Below are 22,239 nucleotides of genomic sequence, written 5' to 3' on the forward strand. Positions count from 1 at the left end.
TGTCTTTTCAAAGGCCTGGAAATACTTGTTTTATGAATCTGGGCACTCCAATGTTTGTTATGTTGGGCATATATATATTTAGAATAGTTAAGTCCTTTTGTTGAATTGTACCCTTTATCATGTAATGCCCTTCTTTGTCTCTTTTTACAGTTTTTCATCTAAAGTCTGTTTTATCTGATATAAGAATAGTGACCCCTGTTGTTTTTTGTTTTCTGTTATTGTGGTAGGTCTTTCTTCCACCCTTTACTTTGAACTTATGTGTGTGATTACACATGATATGAGTCTCTTGAAGAAGGTAGATGGATGGGTCTTGTCTTTTTTTTTTTTATTGAACTTCCTACTCTGAGTTTTTTAGTAGAGTATTTAGAGCATTTATGTTCAAGGTTAATATTGATATATAAGGTTTTGATTCTATCATGAAGTTGTTAGCTGGTTCCTTTGTAGTTTCTATCATATGGTGGCCTCATAGGGTCTGTGAGCTATGTATTTAAGTGTGTTTTTGTGGTGGCAGGCACTGTTATTTTGTTTTCATGTTTAAGGCTCTCTTAAGGATCTCTGGTAATATTGGCCTAGTGGTAATAAATTCCTTTAGTGTTTGCTTGTCTGGAAAATATTTTCTTTCTTCTTTGCTTATGAAACTTAGTTCGGTGGAATTTGAAATTTTTGGTTCGAATTTCTTTCTTTAACAATGCTGAAAATAGGCCCCCAATCTCTCGTGACTTGTAAGATTTCTGCTGAGAAGTCTTCTGTTTGCCTGATGGGGTTCCCTTTGTATATGATCTGATCTTTTTTTCTAGCTGCCTTTAAGATTATTTCTTTAGAATTGATTTTGGACAGTTGACTATTTTAGATATCTCACACAAGTGGAATCATACAGTATTTGTGCTCTTGTGACTGGCTTATTTCACTTAGTCTGTCCTTAAAGTTCAAACGTACTGTAGCATTTGACAGTATCTCCTTTTTAAAGGCTGAATAATATTCCATTGTATGTATACTCAATATTTTCTTTATCCATTCATCTGTTAGTTGAGCATTTGGATTGTTTCCACTTCTTTGCTCTTGTGAATAATGTTGCAGTGAACATAGACACACAAAATATATTTTTAAGTTTCTGTTTTCAGTTCTTTTGGGCATATACCAAAGGAACTGCTGGATCATATGGTAGTTCTATTTTTAGTTTTTTGAAGAACTTCCATACTGTTTTTCATAGTGGTTATACCATTTTACATTCCTACCTACAGTGCACAAGGGATTCAATTTCTTCATATTCTCACACACATTTGCTATTTTTCTGTTTTTTTTGATGATTTGAAAATTTTATTTTTATTCTTCTAGTAATTATGCCTAATATATTAAGATACATTTTAATTATATTTTTTCTTACCAATGACTTAAGATTATCGATATCTATATAGCTCTCTTCCCATATAGATGAGTACTTTAGCACACCTGCATTTCCCAGTGTTTTTCCTCTGTACTTTATCCCATTCCACTCTTCTGTTAGTAGTGTCGAGAATTTTTGTAGTAAATTGTTTTAGGTATACTTTTGTATATTTCTGTCACTTAAACAACCCTCTAAACTTGACTAAATTACTTACTTATCTATTTTTCATATAATTTATATATCTCATCCCTCATGACTTTTTTCTTTCCTTTTTTTTTGGAGTACTTTTTCCAAGACAGGATCCGGAAGGTTTTGTGTAAAAAATCTCTTGAGGCCTTGTATGCGTCAGAACATCATCACTGTAATCTTACATGAAAATGATAGTTTTACTAGATATAAAATTTTAGGTTCAACATTATTTTCTTTCAACACTTTGAAAAATCTACTCCATTGTTATTATTCCTACAATGTAGCTGATGAAAAGTCTGATGTCAAGTTGATTTCCTTTGTGCGTAATCTGATTTATTTCTCCAGATGGCCGGGGTTACTACTTTTTATAGGGAGTTTTTCTCCTTTGACTTCTATCACTATTCCTTAGAGTATGTAGTGGGAGAGGCAGAGGAGAGAATTTCATGTGGCTTTTAGTTCAACTGCAACTGTTGTTATCTGTTATTCTTATTATCTGGTTTCAGAAAATTGTTTTAATGTTGCCCTTGTAGTGTTGGTCTGATGCTGTGGTTTTTCTGCCCCACTGTGACAATATGCAGATTAATGTGGCAGTGAGTAAAGAACAAAATAAAAAAAAATTTTTCTTAAACTTACCCACACATTGTGTTCCAGGCCTTCTGTGACAGGCAACAGTCTGCCTCTACACCCCATCAAATTCTCAACTTCCTTCATCTTTGTATGGGTTTCTCATAGTTTTTGATTTAGTTCTTCAGATTAACATACTTTCTTGAGCTGGTTCGGGAAAGCAGGCAACAGAAGTTTGTCATCTTGTAAGAAACAGAATTTCTTTTTTATAATTGAAATGGTCTGCTTAGGAAATACATGACAAAGGACTAAATCCGATCTATTTAAATATTAAAGGCAAAGGTGACCTCAGAATTCTGAAGGTTTAGTGTTATATTTCTTTGGGAAAGTCATCCCTTTGGGTGACTTTGGAGAAAAATAGTACATGGAACTATGTAGGAGGAGGGGGCACAAATCTCGTTAGCCTGAACAGGCAAATCAAGCACTGCAGTTGGTCAACAGAGTGATAAATGTTGCAACCAAATTGCTCTCACGTTTCATACTTGGTGATCATTTTAATGAACAAGATGAAGAGGAAGGTAAAAAAAAAAGAGATTTCTAATACAGAAAGAGGAGCTGATTATATATATTCAATCTACAAAAAAGGAAAAAGAGTGTTTATGTTGACTGCAGAATTCTCTAAAGCAAGCTTGTCCAATTTGTGGCCCATGGGCAGCATGTGGCCCAGGATGGCTTTAATGTGGCCCAACACAAATTTGTAAACTTTCTTAAAACATTGAGTTTTTTTGTGATTTTTTTTTTCATTCATCAGCTATTGTTAATGTTAGTGTGTTTTATATGCGGCCCAAGACAGTTCTTCCAATGTGGCCCAGGGAAGCCAAAAGACAACCTGTTCTAGAGCATTAAAAAAAAAAATTAAGGAACACCGCATGTTCTCACTCGTAAGTGAGAGTTGAACAATGAGAATACATGGACTTAGGGAGGGGAACATCACACATCGGGGCCTGTCAGTGAGTGGGGGTTAGGGGAGGAATAAGATTAGGAGAAATACCTGATGTAGGTGACAGGTTGATGGGTGCAGCAAACCACCATGGCACGTGTATACCTATGTAACAAAACTGCACGTTCTGCACATGTACCCCAGAACTTAAAGTATAATAAAAAAAATTAAGAGTGATATGGTAGAGACACTTTTGTACTAGTAAAATGGAACAATAAAAAAATTCCAGTAAAACTTAATGACTGTCATGCCAAACTGTCTAATATACAATAGAAAATAATTTAGAAAATCTGGTACATTTTGATTGACATTGCTATGCCTTTAGCTTAGATTTGTTGGTTTTAAAGGAAACTATAAACTCAGTTTCAGGGATACATGTTAAGCAACTTCAGATTTAAACTGTTTACAACTGCTAGCTTTTGTGTATGGTTTTCATTTGACATTATAAATTTCCACTCTGCATGGGAATCACCTGGAATTCATTCCAGATGGGTGATTCTCAAAGACATTTTCAGTTAGTTAGAAGTCTAAAACTGTCTGACTTCTAGTCTTTGCTAGAGTGTTTTCTATTTTTTTAAGTTCTAGTAAGCATTTTCCTGAAGTAATAGTAGCCAACTCTTTATTTCTAGTGACTGAGAATTTCATTCAGAAGGGATGGGTGATTTAATTTTTAGGAATGGAAAGCTTTGCTAATGAATTAAGTTAAAATATTTTCACACAGTGGTCCAATTAAAATGTAAATATAGTACACATAATATATAACATTCTGTTCATGTCCCTAATAGCTGACACATGCTTTAGCTGGAAATAAATGAAAACATATGGGCGTGAACATGTTGTCATCATGTCAAAACAATGCATTCATTTCAAAATGTTTTATGAAACTATATTTGCTTCAAACATGGTATGTGCTGTATTACCATAATGAGAAAAGTTTTCCTGTCAAAATGCTTTTTATGGAGTTTATCTGAAGGGCAGCTATGGAGGGCAGTTTCTAGAGAAATCTGTATCAATATCCTTAGTCCATCCTTGGAGTGTTGCATATGTCTTGGTGTTCTTTCCTTCTTTTCTCCCACTTTTCTGTTGTTGACTTAAATTGTGATATAGCAAAAAAAATTGATTTCATGATTTTGTGAAAATATTACTAAACTAGAGTCCAGGGATTCTTCTTTCTTTGCATCTATGATGTTTTTTCTTTTCTTTTAAAAATTATTTTTTAAACATTTTATATATATTTAGAGGGTACAAGGGCAGATTTCTTACATGTGTCTGTTGCGTTGTGATGATGTAACTGCCTGAGGGGTTCTTCCTACCCACTGCATAAAGAAAGACCATGGCATTAGAGTAGAGAAAGAATTTAATAGACACTAAACCAGCCATGCCACAGGGGAGCTGAAATTTGTACTCAAATGATCTAGGTTGAAGCTCATGGGTTAGGGGTTTTTCGAAGGCAGTTTGAGGGAACAGGTGGGTGTGGCCAGGTAACAGTTGCTTGTTGCTGATTGGTTGGTCTGGAGATGAAATCATAGGGGGTCAAAGCTGTCCTCCTGAGGGCTGAATCGCTTCTGGTTAGGGCCACAGGAGCAGCGTTGGTGGTCTAGGTAGGGACATCAGGTTTAGTTGGAGCCATCGGTGTCAAACATGCAAAAAACCTGGAAAGATAACTAAAAAGGTCAATCTACAATAGTGGTGTTATTTGCAGGAGTAATTGGGGAAGTTGCTTGCCTTATAACCTCTGGAATGACGGCTGACAATCCTTTATGTCTGCACCTTAGCGGGACTCAGCTGCCTCTCCTCCCCGCAGCCTTGGTAGCTTCCCATTAGCTTTTAAAAGTAGTTGAGTTTTGGGCATTTACACTGTAGCCTAAATATCTTCCAAAGTTAGCTCAGCTCAACAGCCCACAATTAATTTAGGGAAATGCAAGATGGGGGGTTAGCTTAGCTTTCTGTTATAATTTTTCTCACTGATATAATTTTTGCAAAGGTGGTTTCAGTGAAGTCTGGGTGATATTGTACCCAACAGGTAATTTTTCATCCCTCACTTCCCCCTCACCCTCTCATCTTTTGTAGTCTCCAGCGTCTGTTATTTCACTCTGTATGTCCACGTGTACCCATGGTTTGGCTCCCACCTATAAGCACGTACCTGTGGTATTTGACTTTCCATTTCTGCGTTATTTCACTTAGTATAATGGCCTCCAGCTCCATCCACTTTAATACATCTATGATTATTCAAACTCGTAGTCCTCAATGCCTAGGTCTAGTTGGTCCATTTTATTTTTCACTCATATTCTATGCACATTTCTGCTGTGTGCCTTCATCATATGTATATATCTACTACCTGCAATGCCAGCCTCCTTTCTCTTGATTGATTTACAGCTGATTAGTTCTATTCTAGGTGCCACATTTTGTTTTTTTACAAAGATCCTCAGTAAATCCAGATAGCTTTGTTTCTCTTCACGTTCTGTTTGTTCATATGTAATGTACTTTTGGCATTGTATTGTATAGAAACTTGTATGATTTTGTATTTTGAATTATTTCATATATATTGTAAAGCAAAAATAAAATTCTAAGCTCCAACTGATTGATGGACGCCCCCCTCTTGGCCAAGGGCACTCCAAAGTAAATCTGAAAATCGAGTTCAGGCCATGATGGGAAGAGGGAGTCAGACATACTTCATTATACCCTCCTCTCTTGGGAATTCAGGCACACCTGACCAGCGTTAACATTAAAACAGAGATCTTAAGACTGATAAAGACTCTGTAGCAATAAGATACCATTTCCAACCTGACTCTAGTGTAGCATCACATGACAGATGGCAGGCCTAAAAGGAATCACAATATTTTACCCCAAAATATATTTCTTTGACATATTTTGAAATGGCCCTGTAAGGCTGTCCCTTGTGGGGGAAAATATACATTCTGTAGAAAATCTCTTTCTCTTTTCAGGAGAGATTTAATTAAGATCAAGGAGAGAATTACCTAAGAGTCTAGCACCTTTTTAGGTCTGATAAGAGCTCTGAAACCTACTACCTGGAGGCTTCAGCTGCATAATCAAATCTTTGTCTGCACAACCGTTTATCTTGAGAGCTTGTTTGGAGGTTCTAGCAAGACAGCATAGCTACTCGTATACCCTTGACTGAAGACCAGTCCTTCTCTATCAGGGATGGTCATCATCTTCGATCGAGCACACAGCTTCAGGAGTGACACACATGGAGCGGTAAGGGAGGAAGTGGCCACCCACCTAGCCAGCCAGATCAGCCAAATCAACCCTGGCATTTAATGGGGTGACAGATGTCACAGCCAGGTTGCCCTCACATCCACACAACCATTTATCTTAACCCAGACATTTCTTTCTATTAGTTCCAAATCTTTACATAATAATGGATATGGTTTGGCTCTATGTCCCCACCCAAATCTCACATCGAATTGTAATCCCCACTTGTTGGTGGAGGGGCCTGGTGGAAAGTGATTGGATCATGGGGGGACCCGTCCCCCTTGTTCTTGTGATAGAGTTCTCATGAGATCTCATGGATTAAAAGTGTGGCACTTCCTCCTTCACTCTCTCTCTTCTGCCACTTTGTGAAGAAGGCACTTGCTTCTACTTCACCTTCCACCATGATTGCAAGTTTCCTGAGGCCTCCCCAGCTATGCAGAACTGTGAGTCAGTTAAACCTGGCAATAACCTATTGCCAATCAGAAAATGTTTGAATCCACCTATGACCTGGAAGCCCCCACTTTGAGTTGTCCCACGTTTCCGAGCTGAAGGAATATGCACCTTACATGTAGTGATTGGTGTCTTATGTCTCCCTAAAACATAAAAAACCAAGCTGTTTTTATAGGTTTTTACAGGTCATGTAGCCTGACCACCTTGGGCATATGTTCTCAGGATCTCCTGGGGCTGTGTCATGGATTGCGGTCCTCATATTTGTCTCATAATAAATCTCTTCAAATATTTTACAGAGCTTAACTGATTTTTGTCAACCAGATATATCTTTTTAACTGGAAGAGTATAAATTCCTTGAGGGCAAAAATATGTTTTATAAATTTTTATTAATATGTGTTTTTCTTTTAACATTGTGAGTCACATAAGTAGTGCCACATCCATTGGCATTTTATTGGTCTGTTTGAATTTATTAGTCTAATTTCAACTCTACCTCCAACTGTGTTTTCTGAATGAAACTTTAAATTTATTTCCTATATTAATAGTCATTGATTAACTTATATATTGGTTTTGATCAGATTAATCTTTTCCAATTTTTATCTCTATGAATTCTAATTGATTTTTATGGGTGATGTGGTATGAATCTTGTGTGTGTGTGTTTTTTTTTTAAGATGGACTCTCGCTCTGTCAACCAGGCTGGAATGCAATGGTGCATCTTGGCTTACTGCAACCTCTGCCTCCTGGGTTCAAGTGATTTTCCTGCCTCAGCCTCCCGAGTAGCTGGGATTACAGGTGTGTGCCACCATGCACAGCTAATTTTTATATTTTTAGTAGAGACAGGGTTTCACCACATTGCCCAGGCTGGTCTTGAACTCCTGATCTTAGGTGATCCACCTGCCTCAGCCTCCCAAAGTGCTGGGATTACAGGGGTGAACCACCATGCCTGGCCTGAATCCTATCTGTTAAGATTCTCCTCAAACTTCTCCTTCCTGATTCTTACGCATTCCTGACCTACTGTTCTAAGCTCCCTCTTCCGTGCTCCTTTTCCTTTGATTTACCACCATTACTTCACTTATAGAAAATACTACATCACCTTATAGATTTTTGGTGGCTATTTCCCCTGCAAGAATGAATTCATGAGGACAATGACCAATGTTTAATTTTCTATTTTCAGTATTTATATAGTCAGTCCTTAGTATATAGTAGACATTCAATAGGAGTTTGCTGCATAAAAACTATTCTTACAACAATCCTGTAGGATAGGTACTATTTTTATAGAAACTGAGACTCAGAGAGTCTAAGTGGGTTATGAAATTCACACAGCAGCAATTGCATGCCGAAGAATTCTATTCATAGCTATGACTCCAAGTTCAAGGATTTCTTCTAAAGGCTGCCAGTGCTAGAAATGTGCTTCCCTCTGAGACTCAGTGTTGTTTATAGTTTCTAATTGATTTGTGACTTTGAAATTAATGGAATTATTATTTGTATTTTTCCTATTTGAGGTATAATTTTTTGACAGTTTTATTGAGATATAATTTACATACTATGCATTTCACTCATTTATTAGCTTTTAATATATTCACAGATATGTGCAACATCACCATAGTCAATTTCAGGCCATTTGTATCAACTCAAAAAGAAACTTAGTATCCATTAGCTAACCCCCACCCCCAGCTACCACTCCCCCAGGTAAATTCTTAAGGCATAAGGGTAATTAAGTTTAATGTCCCTTTCACAGCCTTTACTGTAACTGTTTAAGTGTTGTCAGCAGCTTAATTATTTCTAGTTAAAAAACATTTAAAGGTAGCTTTCTAATTAAATAATTTAGAGGGTGAAACTTCAAGACTCAGTTGAGTGTTGTCAATGTGTGTATAATGGTTACAATATTTTCATGCCACTACTCAGGCATAAAGAAGTAATATTTTTTTGTGTTTGAAATAACTCATCTGAATCTCTATTTCAGTTCCTCATGGCAGAACACATAGTCTTAGTGCATTCTGGGTAAACACAGTAATTTTCCAATTAAACCCAGTAACATTAGTTGTAACTCTACAGGATAGCATTGGGAAGCAGTGACTGCTGGTTGTTGCCATCTGTCCAGTTTGTCATCTGTTTAGGTGCATCTTGCTCCATCTGTCAGCTGGGCATGCTTCTTCTCTACATCTGCACCCCCTGAATGGTAAGCCTTCTGATTAGGATTTGGTTTATGTTCTGCGCTGTTCCTGTCTAAAGAGAAATCCCTTAAGGCTTCTTGTTCCTAGTTAGAGGGAGGTAGGAAAATAAGGTTGCTTTCTTAAGTCACTTCAGACCTGAGGGGAACTGGGTGAGGTGGCAGCAGACACTCTCTGTCTCTATCCCACATGCTTCCAGCCAGCTTCTCATCTGCTGTAGGAAACTTTTAGGACTTGGCTTATTCCTCCAGGCCTCCGCCAAGAAGAGAGCCTCTCCTTTCTACCGTCACACCCCCAAACTTCTCTGGAGCTTTGCATTTACTCGCTTCTTTTTGAAGCTTACTCTTATTTTGAATGGTGGAAAGGCGGAAGAAGTGCAGGCTGCTGAGATCATTTTCATAAGTGTCTGTTTTGCTTTTCCTTCAATTCTTTTTGAGAACATGAATAGTAATATTATGTGATGTGTAGGAATACATACGTCACAGTCATATCATAAAAACATGTCTGGAAAAGGCAAACCCAAATTCGAATGAAAGTAACCTCCTACAAGAGTTAAGGAAAAAGAGTTTATGAGATATTTGAATTTATTAAAATTTTAGTTCATAAAATCATTGTTACATCTTCATTTTGTTAAGAATAATGAATCATTTCTAAATATTTGGACTCTCTGTGTGCTTAATCAGAGAGGATGAGACAATTAGCAGGATATGCCATTTCAGCAATACCCAAGTCAAAAACAGCCGAAACATCTTGATTAGCATTAGAAAAGTCTGATGACTATAAAGACATGGCATAATGTGACAAATCGAAGAATGGTTTGAGAGCATAATGATAAAGGTTCCCTAAATTATCTTTCAGAAATAGAGTAATTATAATCATGTAATACATTCCAAGCTTGAGTATACATGAAATTGCTGTCAAAATCTGCCTCAGGATACTTAAACTTTCCGTAATTGTAAGTTTAATTTCTAGTGAAGAGTACATGTATTCAGTTGGAAATAATCTTGCCTCCCATAAAATAGACCAAATTAAACCAAATTAGTATACTTCAAGAGAAACCGAATGCAATAATGTGATTTTTTTTTCAGTAAATTCTTCTGAAGTACAATATTGTGTAACTGCTTAATTTCTTAAATGTCCAGAGTTGTCAGATAGGTTTTAACTTACATGGTATCTCCTGGGGAGCTGCAAGGAAAATGATTTTCATGTTGGTTCCTGGCTTTAAGGAAACAGTACAGGAATTGAATGATTAATGCCCATTTTGTGTTGGGGGATGACTTGTCTGGCCTCAGTAATAACAGTGGTGCCATATAGATTATATTGTACACCCTACTTTGGATAACATATAAATTTTGATATGAACTTAATTTTTTTTGAGATGGGGGTCTCACTGTGTTGTCTAGGCTGCTCTTGAAGTCCTGGGCTCAAGCAATCCTCCCATTTCAGCCTCTCCAGTAGCTGGGACTACAGGCACACACCACCGTGCCTCACTATTAATTCTAATACGATCTTGTAGATGAACTGTAACAAAACAATGAGAGCTAGGAGAATGATTTGAGGAATGAATAACTTCAATATTTTGCTAAATGAAATCATAAACAAAATATTAATCATTTTCTTTATTCATCACAGAACCCTTGTTAACCCACTGCTCCGGGCAGGGCAGAAATCCTGTTTGCTTCATGGCGTTCCTTCATGCTCTCACTGAACTGTGGTCTTTTGTGCAATAGACCACCATGGCAATGTGTTTGTATCTTTCACTGACACTTTTCACATTATACCTTTTATTACTTATTTATGCTTGTTCCTCATTATTTTGTTTTCTTAAATTAATTAATTTTTAAGTTCATAAAAGTTGTATATATTTATGGCATATAACATGATGCTTTGAAATATGTATACATTATGGAATGGCTAAATTGAGCTAACTAACATAAGTATTACTTCACATATCATTTATCTGTGGTGAGAACACTTAAAATCTATTGTCTTACCAATTTCCAACTATACATTACATTATTATTAGCAATAGTTACCATGTTGTACAATAGATGTCTTGTACTTATTACTCCTGTCTTCCTCATAACTTTGTGATGGTAACGCTTTCTAGCATTTGCATTTTTGACAGCTTTAAAAATTATTAAAAGTTCATTTACATGGTCTTATTCAGGTCTCACACAGACCATGTGATTCAGGTTAATTACTCCCATGTCAGTGAATCAAGGGATGTGAGATAGTTCAATGAGGCAGCTTCAGAAGACTTGGGTTGTAGCTTTCACTGTGTAACATATGAGTTTTGCAATTGTGAAGAGGCAATTTACACACTTGAAACTTCAGCTTTCCCTCCTGGAAAATATGTAAGGGGGACATAGTGCTGTGGGGTTCATTGCTATGAGGCATTAATCAGATATTTAATAACTTTCAAAAACCATTAAAGTGGCATTAACATACTGCTATTAAGAGAATGTAGTATCCCGGAGGGTAGTAATTATGTCCCTTTTTTATTTATCTTTTTATTTTCCAAACACTTAATGCAGCACCTAATGATAGTTGGTGCTCAGTGAACGTTGGTTAAATGGATGAATGGGACAGAGGTTGTCAAAATTTTTCTGTAAAAGTCATGCTAGTAAATATTTTAGGCTTTGTGGGCCATACGATCTCTGTGACAACTACTCAGAGCTGCTTTTGTAATGCAAAACAGCCATAGACAATATGTAAGTAATGAGCATGGATGTGTTTCAATTAAATTATTTATGGCCACTGAAATTTGAATTTTATATAATTTTCATATGTCATGAAATATGACATATTTTTTTCCAACTATTTAAAAATGTAAAAACAGTTCTTGGCTCATAGTGTTACAGGGGGCAGGGGGAGGGGGTCCTTGCTCCCAGAGCTCCCAAGATGGTGGTGGGCCGTTTCCAAGATGGTGGTGGGCCACTTCCAAGATGGTGGCAAACCTCGTGTTCTCTGACCTGGGGTTCTTGGCCTCACGGATTCCAAGGAATGGAATCTTGAGCCATGCAGTGAGTGTTATAGCTCTATTAGAAGCAGTGGGTCACGGAAGAGAACTGTGGAACCCAGTGACTAGTGTTCAGCTTGATTAGGACAAACTGGGGCACTTAGCCATGCAGGAATGATGGCCAACCTTTAGCCTGATCGGGAGCAGCAATGGCCACCTCACTGGATCAGGAGCACAGTGGACACCCTGCCGGATCCGGAGGGATGGAAGTCAGCAGTGGGTCTGCCAAGGCAGCAAACAGCAGTGGCAGATGGCGATCAAAAACTCAGCTCGAGTGACAAACATGGACCAGAAGAGTGTGCAGTTGCAAGATTTAATAGAGTGAAAACAGAGCTCCTATACAAAGGGAGGGGACCCAAAGAGGGTGGCCTTTGCCGGCTCTAATGTCTGGGTTTATATCCCTATCATTGTCCCTCTTGCTGTGCTCTCAGGCGATAGATGATTGGCTATTTCTTTACCTCCTGTTTTTGCCTAATTAGCTTTTTAGTGAGCTCTCTTTACTACCTGATTGGTTGGATGTGAGTTAAGTTGCAAGCCCCGTGTTTAAAGGTGGATGCAGACATCTTCCCAGCTAGGCTTAGGGATTCTTAGTCGGCCTAGGAAATCCAACTAGTCCTGTCTCTCAATAGGATGTACAAAAACAAAGGAGCCACATTTATTTTGTCAATCCCTGGAATAAAATGTGAATATCAGTTAAATTAAGCATGTATCTGAAACCTCAGCATCACACAATATACCATGTAATAAACCTGCACATGTAACCCTGAATTTAAAATTAAAGTTGAAACTTCTTTAAAAAATAAAACTTATTATGGTCATTTTATGAGCACTTTTTTATAATCTTATTTGAATAGACTAGAAAATTTGGTCATTCACTAATAGGATATTGTGAGTATAAGAATCACAGAGGGAAAAATCAAACTTACTGTACTAGGATAAATACAATTTTATCTTTCTTGTATTATGATATGCAGACTTTTATCGAATATTGTGGGCTTTTAATTCATTTCTGGATTCATTTAAATAGATTGAAAAAAGTTGAAAAGGAAAGTATTATGCATTGAGGAACAACTGATGAGGCGATAAGATGATGTAACCTGCTTGGTCTTATGGAAAGTCACGAAACTGTGCACACTTGGTCCATTGCAAATTCATGCTATCTCACCTCATTTGAGTTCTTAATGCTACTTGTCAATTCTTTTCTTATTCATTGCTTGTTAAATACTTATTGCGTTCCTCGTAGCAGCTGTTTTAGATTTTCTATGCTTTCAACTTCCACTCTCATTGCCTCTCACTCACTCTAAGCAGATGACTCTCCTCCTTCTGCACTTGCTGGCCGTTGCAAGCTCTTGCAGTTTCTCTCCTCTCATACTCAGACATATCTGCTGCCACTCATTCCCCATAACCTCACATTCCTCTTGATCTTTACTTCTTTGTTTTCTTTCATTGCAGGGGGATAATGTGTCTCTTACAATTGTGCTCTTTCCACCACCATTTTTTTTTTTTTTTTTCGCCCTGAGCTGGGGGTTTTGCTATGTTTCCCAGGCTGGACTTGAACTCTTGGACTCAAGCTATCCTCCCACCTCAGCCTTTTGAGTAGCTGGGATTACAGGTGCGATTCACTGCACCCTGCATCTACCACTATTTTTAAACTTCTTCCATAAAATTATTCAATTGATGATTTTCCTTATCTCTTCTGTTAGCATCGCTCTGCCTTTTTACTGCCTCTTTCTCTTCTTTTTATAAACATTATTAGATCTCCTAGTCTTTTAAAACAGGGATTATTCAGCTTTTCTTCACTAATGTCTCCCATAAGCCAGCCTCTGTTCTGTTTGGGCTTGCCTGCACTTCTGTTCTCACTGGTAAGTCCCCACACACATCACCCCTTCACCCTTGCCTTAACACAAGCAATGAACAAAATCCATATAAAACTTAATCATCTCTTAGACCTTCTGCTTAAGTAAGACCATTGTTCAGTCTCCTTTAGGTTAATCATTTTATGTCCCCAAAATACAGTCTATATGTGTTGTCTTTGTCTCCTGTTATGACTTATTCCTTTAGTCCTCGCAATCTGCATTCTCTTTTCACTGTTCTTTTGAATCTGTTCTCAAGAATCACCAATGACTTTCCAGGGTATAAACACAACACATTATTATTAATAATGATCTTCTTTTAATTCCCTAGCATTTATCCTTTGATAACTAATGCATACTTCTTAGAAACGTTTATTCTTTGGCCTCTGGAAGAGTGCTCCCTTCTTATCCCAGATTGTTTTCTCTCTGAAAATGTTGATGACTCTTTTTTGTCCTTGCCCCAAAGGTTGGTGTTTTTCAAAGTCATATCCTAGTCTCTCCCTTTTCATTCTCTCTCTATCTAAAACTACCCATTTCTATTCCATTTTGCCACCTTCAAGGTGATGATTCACGCACCCGTTCCAGGCTTCTCTTTCCTGGGCTCCAGTTCTGCGTTATTATGAGTCTGGTGAACATCTCCGCTGAATGTCATGGGCACCTCAAACTCATCATGCTTAAAACTGAACTAATGACTTTTCACTTAAACTGTCTCTTACTCTACTAATTTCATTCCTGGTTTTTCTAAAAGAAGCTCCATTTCCTTGGTAATGAAATCTTGGAGCCATCCTTGACTCACTGCTTTTATTGGCTTCCTTAGACAATCAGTTCTCCAGTCCTAACAATTTACCTTTGAAATATTTTTGGCATCTTTATCTTTCTCTATATTCCTCCTGCTGTGACCTTAGTTTAGTCTTTAATTACCACATACTTAATAAATTAGTAGTATTCTCTTTATTAGTCTAATTTCTTATAGAGTCACCCCTCTCTAATACATTTTAACACCTTCCCTAAATATTTTTTGAATACTTCACTTTGGTTTTAAATTACTTCACTTTGGTTATATTATTTCACTGCTCAATAATAACAGCTAGCAATTATGGAGGGCTTACAGTGTATCAGGCAAGGCTCTAAGCAGTCCTGAGTTCTAAATGGATAGACTTAATTAATCCTCATAATAATCCTATGAGGTAGCTAGTATTATCATTTAACTATGAAGAACACTGAGCCTGCTGGAGTTTAGCAATTTATCCAAGATCACACAGCTTATGAGCTGTAAGTTCAGGAATCCAAGGTTGCCCTCTCCCAGCCCTCAATGCAGGTTGTGGGGTTGAGTGTGTGTGGGGAGTTGGGGGGCAGCACCTAGGCTCTTAACCGCTAAACTGTAATGTCTTTTGTGAGTGACTGAGTAAAGTTCAGACTCACTAAGTTGGCTTTCAACTCCCTGGCCTCCAAATGGCTTTTAATTTTCAGAAATATCAAACACAAAACCAGTGTAATGGCTTATGTCTGATTCATGATTCTCATACATATGCACTGGGTCTTTGGTCTGCATAGTTCTGTTTATATTGTTCCCTTGACTCCCATCATGCTTTCCTTCTTCTTCAACCATGAGTTCCTTCTTCAACCAAGCCGAGAGTCTTCTGTATAAAACCCTTTCATCACCTTTCAACACTTACTTAAGCACTGGAGAGTCTGTCTCACCCAAGGGTGACCCTTATCTCCTGGCTACCAATTGCATTTACCTTGTTTCATTTATATTTTACTTATATATTGGGTGATATTCAGAACATTGATGTTTATGTGTTATCTCTCCTACTAGGTCATAATTTCTGCATGCATTAAAGCTGTAATAAATAGCAGTGAAATGATTGAAATGACTTCAAAATATTTTCTGTTTATCATTTTTAAAAATGTAAAAACTCAATTGAAGAAAGAGAAAGAAAGAGTAACTTTCTCCCCAGACACCAGATAGTCTCAGATTATGCCACAGTTTCTGGGTTTTAATTACTATTCAAAGTTCAAGTACAGTTATCACGAGAATGGAGATTTTCCCAGTAGCTCTAACTCCGAATAAACAGGAAGTATAGTATCAGAAATCTGGCATGAGAACCTGGTCTTGTGAAACTTCTCATCCTAAGTACTTGAACCTTTTCAGGCCTCTTGCTAAACCTTCTCAAGTGTGCCCATAATTCTATATTACCTAACTAGTTTGAACTCTAGAATATTAGTTCCAAAACCATATACAGAACAGATGAAAACTAGATATTACAAGACTAAAAGCTGTTGCAACAAAATTTTCCTGACAAATGGAGCTGTCAGTTTGTGTGACTACAGGGAGAAACGGAGTGGGACTATGAAGTGCTAAAGTATTGTAGGACTGCATTTGCCTCTTTTAGTTACTCCAAATGCAAATCACTCTTGCCCTGGGAAAAGTGGTATAGTTGGAGGATATAGTTACAGTAAAACAAATTTGGACTCATTTTTTTCTATGAACCTCAAGTTTAACCAAACTAAACCCCCTTTATCAGAGATTCCATGAAAGGTCATATTGTTTTATTTCTTTATTATGGCCATGAACTTCCTAATTAAATTCAGAACCATAGCAAGAGCTCCCTAGCTTGTGAAAGTCTAGATTTGCTGACATCTTAATGTCTTAAGTACCCAGCCAACTGTTAGTCTTGCATCCTATGCATGGTTTCGTAAGTTGAAGCTTCTTAGTCCTTCCCCTACTTCTGACTTTGAATCAGCAAAATGGGCAACTTTTACATTTTATGGTTTGTATGGCAATCCAGGCACATTGTGGGGGTCAGTAACTCTAGCTGGCTATGGCTATGCCATTTTAGAAGTATACTGTCTAAAACTAGTAGTTTTAGTAGAAGAACATATTGTCAAGGGGAATAGGTGCACTCCCTCTTCCTGTACATGGGATTCAAAGGCTCCTGTTCTGACATTAGATGATTCAGATGTTGTGCCCCATACTAGTTGCTTTAACCTGTGATCTGAATTTTTCTGTGTGCTTGTGTTCCTGTTTTGATATTCTTCTAACCTAGAATTCTAAGTTAAAAGACATAAAGTGAAAGGAATGAAAAGGTACAAATAAAGGGCTTGGAAGGTTTCAGAAGAGGGAAAGATGAACTTGGGTGAAGATGGAAGTTTGAGAAGGCTTTATAAAAGAATTAAGGTCAAGACCAAGAAAGACGTGAGCGGATAGTGTACTCTGAAGACACAAGTCAGTGTTTGATTTAACTTTAGGTATTTAGTGAACTGAAAGGATAATCAGCATAATACCTTCCAGGAAGATATTTCAGGCCAACTTTAAGCACACATAAATTCACACACCTCATAAAACTGCATTAGGCATTAGCTATTAGCCAACAGAACATTTTCTTTGTCATCTGCCAACATAAAAATAGCACTTATTTTTGGGGCGCACCCTGCACAGCACTGAAATTTTTTAAGCAAAAACTTCCCCCAAACAACAACAACAACAAAAAACTGAAAAAACCCTCTACAAATCCTCCATAACGATAATATAAGTGAACATTTCATTACCTAAGAAAAATTTGCAAAGCACCTACATTTTTGCTACATCTTTCATTAACATTGATTTTTTTTCTTAGACAGTTCAAAAGATTATAAAATACAGTCTATACTTTAAAATTTCAAACTATAATTGAACTCAGCTGAAATAAATGCCTTCCAAGTGAGGTATGTGTAGAACTTCCTTTGAATACTTAAAGACTCAACAGTTTACTAGATAGAATATAATGACCAATGAAAATAAAAGCTCTGTGTGTTTCCAATGATTTACATCATCAAATGTAAAAGGTTTTCTAGCTACAGTCACCTAGATGTCTAAACCTCCTTCAAGGTTATTGGATCTAGATCTTTTGGGGAAAGTGTTGACCAGAGGACACTGGAGTGACCTTGAGCTCTGACTGCTAGGAGTAAGAGAAGACAAAGTTTGAGGATGAACCTTGTTTGGGAGAGATGATTAACCACCTACATTCCTGATTAAAATAAAGAGACAGAACAGAACACTGAAGAAAAGGTTGAGAGTCTAGGAGAAATGGTATAGAAGGCAGAGTCAAGTTGAGTTGTGCAATATAGGTTTGTGGACTGAGCCAACGTGTCTGAAGATATTGCTGTTGGATACCTATGACGTGGCTTTTTCTGGGTTTGGGCATATGGGGTAAAAAACCAGAGAAATCACTAATGATAGGAAAAGCTGAGCAACTGACCCTGTCATCTCCAGGCCGTCTCTGGTCAGACCAACTCCTTTAAAAACATCACCTTAATTAATTAATTTAAAACTCTCCATTATCTGACATTGACAGTCCTCATTGCTGCCACCTTGTGTCTTTTAATATATGTTCACTTAACTATTTATACAGTTCTTACATTTTTGAGAATTTAACCCCCGTCTTTGCCATGTTCCTCCTTCTTTAACCAGAACAAGCAGCTCTTCCTTTGAACTGGCCATCCTAGGTGGGCTTTGGTAATCCCTGGTGCTACCATAAAATCTTATGTCATGGGTCTCAAGTTTTAGTGTCCATGAGAATCAGCTGGAAAATATTGAATATAGAATCCTCAGATTCCCACCCAGTCTGCACAAATCAGAATTTCTGAATGCAGAACAGAGAATTCCATTGTAGCGATTGCCTTGGTGATTCTAATGCACATAAATGACTGAAAACACGCCTCTGTGGTTATCATATTTATTGTAATTATCTTTGTCTCAAACACTCTTTTACAGAACAGTCAGTGTTTTGGTCAAATTTTTGTGTGTCTTTGGTATCTACTCCAAAGTCTGAAACATATCACACACTACCATGTGTTTATTTAACTAGCTCATGAATACTTCATGTAGTAACAGTGAACCAGAGTGGGGAAAAAGAATACCCAACTGGTTTAGGATTTGAGTTGCTACTCTCTACCAGACTACACGTCATTTTATTTTTGTTTTTTACAGATAGGATATTTTAAAAGGGTAGTTATTCCTGGTAATACTTCATCAATAACTAACAGGTGAATAATTTAAACATAGTATATATGGCATTAGACTACTTATTTGAAGGAAACTATTCAAAATGTATGAACTTAGGCCAAAAGGCAGAGGATTAAAGGGCAGAGAAAAGTGAGTTGCTCATCCTACCACATGACTTTTATGTTTATTTCTGCCATTCAGAGCCCCTGAGAATTATGAAGGCTTTGTAAATCATACTACTTCTACCTCTTGTCTTTATGTACTTTCCTTCTATTTCTCCTCACAGATTATTTCATTTTCTCTTCTCCCCTATCCTCTCTAGCTCTTTCTTTATTCCTAATTCTCTCTTATAGAATTACAATCATAGCCATAAATTTTTTTTTCATAAACTTGGAGGTATAATTTGCATAAAGTTAAGTGTATCCATTTAAAGTGTACAGTTCAACGAGTTTTGACAATTACCTGTGCCCATGTAACCATCACTGCAACCAAGGTACAGGACATTTTCATAACCACCCCCCCCCCATCATTCTCTTATGATCCTTTGCAACATTCTTCTCCCTGACCCCATCTGCCCCTGGCAAACACTGGTCTGCTTTCTGTTGTCATAGATTAGTTTTGTCTTTTCTAGAATTTCATATAAATGGAATCACACAGTTTATACTTTTTTATATTTGCTGCTATCATTCAGCATCATGGTTTTAAGATTCATTTATGTTGTTGTATGTATCAGTAGTCCATTGTTACTTTTAAATTCCATCGTATGACTATATCACAAATTGTTTATTCATTTGCCTATTGTTTACATTTGGTTTGTTTCCAGTTTTTGGCTATGACAAATAAAGCTGCTGTGAACTTTTGTGTCTGAGTCTTTGTGTGGACATATGTTTTAATTTTTTTGAAGTAATCACCCAGGAGTTGATTTGCTGGGTAGATGATAAGTACTTGCTTAACTTTATAAGAAACTGGCAATTCATTTCCAAAGTAGTCATGTCATTTTTATATTTCCATTAGTAAAGTAGGAGAGTTGTAGTTTTTCCACAATCCTGTCAGCTCTTGGTATTGTCAGTCTTTATAATTTTAGTCATTCTAGTGGATATGCAGTGATATTTCATGGTGATTTTATTCTGCATTTCTCTGATGTCTAATGATATTGATCATCTTTTCATGTGCTTATTGGACAGTTGTATAACTTTTTAAGTGGTCTGTTTCAAATCTTGTCCATTTAAATTATATTTAATTTAGTAATCTTATTATGAGGTACAAGAATTATTTATATATCAACAACATATAATTTGTTTCTAATTAAAAAGTGCTATTTTTCTGTTCAACTAAAGTAGATGAGTCCTTGATTTAATTCAACAATTCCTATATTTTGGCTTACATCTAACTCAAGCACAGTCGCTAGCCAGCTGGAAAATCCATCATGAAGCCAGAAGTTGCTATATACTGCTACATGATAATTACCTAAAACTTTTGTAAAAGACCCAAGCCTAGGGTAAATATTAGATAGTAATATGATCAAGAGAAAAACAGCAGTCAATGGGTAGCTGAGTGATTCCATAAACAATCTCCTATAGCAAATAGAAATGGAATTTGATCAACTGTAAAAGCTAGATTAATTTCTGCAGTTAAATTGGCAAACCATGTGATAACATTGAAGCATATGTCAAAATAAGCACATATTCACCTGGGGTGAGAACGATCTCCCTCAGTCCTCTCAGAGTGCAAAACTGAAATCACTAAGATGTCTCAGATTCTCACCACCAATGTCGAGATACAGTAGATTCTTGATATTCGTGGTAGTTATGTTCTATAAAGTTGCTGAAAACATTGAAATAGTGCAAACAGTGAATTAACTCTTAGAGAAAAGAAAATATATATAAATCAAATATCATATTTAATCTTAAAAACTCATCCTGGTGGATTCTATTCTCTTTATTTTACAAAAGAGATAAGGAGATTGAGAAGTGCCAAGTGACATACCTGTGTTGCCACACTAGCAGTTGCCAGAGTTGGGATTCAAACCCCGTCCACCTGGCCCCAGGGCTGGAGCTTCTCGTACTACCCGGCACTGACCTGACTGCCTTGTGTTTTCTGGTCATCTCCGTATGGGAGCAGAAACATGAAGGCAGCACATTGCCTTGTTCTACCTCAGCTACAAACCAGCGCTTTGGACAACTCAAATTTTTCGCTGCTCTGTGCATGTCCACAAATTAACACAAAATCTCTGGGAATATTGATTTGGGGGTTACAAATAAAATTTAACAAGTAGGTGAATTCATGGTTACTGAATCTGTGAACAAGAATTGATTTTACATATGAGAACATAAAAGCACGCATTCACACACATTCATTCACACAAGCACATGCAGTTTCTGCATGGGTGGAAGAGGAGCAGGCAGGATGGTAACGAGCAACGGCCTCTGATCTGTTTTCACTCTGATTCTGAATTTGACACCAACGAGATTCTTTGATTATTTTCAGGTCTTTGATTTATGTCATGGTTGTGTCTATATGGCTAGCTGACTTTTTATGGTCAAAATGAAGTAACCTATTGGTTAACAGAGCTACAAAATCTGGGTCACGTAAATAATCATTTTTACTCATTCATAATATAACCTCACATCTCAAATTAAACAAATGTTGGTAGATTTTGTCAGTAATATTTATAAAGTCTGAATCACAAAACATAGAAGAGTTCCATCAGCTATTATATCTTTGCTTTTGCTATTTCTTCATTTGAGGTCATCAAAGGTCTGTGTAAGATGATTCCAGCTATTTCCAGGGCTCAGTTTGAGAGATGAAGTAATGACATTTGGCAGAAACATTAAAGCTATGCTAACTTCACACAACTGTTAACAACCAGAATATTATTCCAGACAACTTAGATCTAGGAAGCAATTGGAAGGATTCAGCAAATCACAAAATAGGAGCAGGTGGAAAATTTTTAAGGTGGAAAATCATTTAGGTATAAAGTCTATCATCTTAGGTTGTTCCCCTCAGCCTTAATACTTTTGGAACAGAGAATTATTTGGAGCAAACCTTTTTTTCACCAAGTTTCAATTCTTTCTAGAATATGCTGGCTAATTCGTTTTACAATGTAAATACTTTCATGTTTAGACCATTACTTAATAGCAAATAATTTTTATGATTATTTTTTCTTTATCTTAATATAGTGTTTATGTTTATGTTTTGAATAAGAACTAATTTTACTAATTGTATCTGCTAATGAACATGTATCTTAAAATACATTTATATTTGCAGTTTGTTCTGTATTAAGCTTACATATTTTTGGATTTGAAATGTATAAAATATTTAATTTCAGGTTTGTTTATGAAATCTGTGGTAATTTAAAATAAACTATAAATATTTTAAAAACACCAGAGTTACCATTCCTACTGAAACT

The 22,239-nt window shown here is 36.8% G+C and overlaps 2 long non-coding RNA genes across 2 annotated transcripts; one reads left to right on the forward strand and one right to left on the reverse strand.

Moving 5' to 3' along the window:
* Positions 1-4,476: 4,476 nt before the first annotated feature.
* Positions 4,477-18,444, reverse strand: LOC129049494 (uncharacterized). The gene is made up of 2 exons (XR_008512618.2): positions 18,245-18,444; positions 4,477-4,789 (listed from the first exon to the last, which is right to left on the reverse strand). It is a non-coding gene; the product is annotated as an uncharacterized LOC129049494 (long non-coding RNA).
* Positions 7,469-10,766, forward strand: LOC129049493 (uncharacterized). The gene is made up of 3 exons (XR_008512617.2): positions 7,469-7,589; positions 8,853-8,976; positions 10,601-10,766. It is a non-coding gene; the product is annotated as an uncharacterized LOC129049493 (long non-coding RNA).
* Positions 18,445-22,239: the final 3,795 nt, after the last annotated feature.

This window comes from Pongo abelii, chromosome 14 (assembly GCF_028885655.2).
Source record: "Pongo abelii isolate AG06213 chromosome 14, NHGRI_mPonAbe1-v2.0_pri, whole genome shotgun sequence".
Taxonomy (NCBI): Eukaryota; Metazoa; Chordata; class Mammalia; order Primates; family Hominidae; genus Pongo; species Pongo abelii.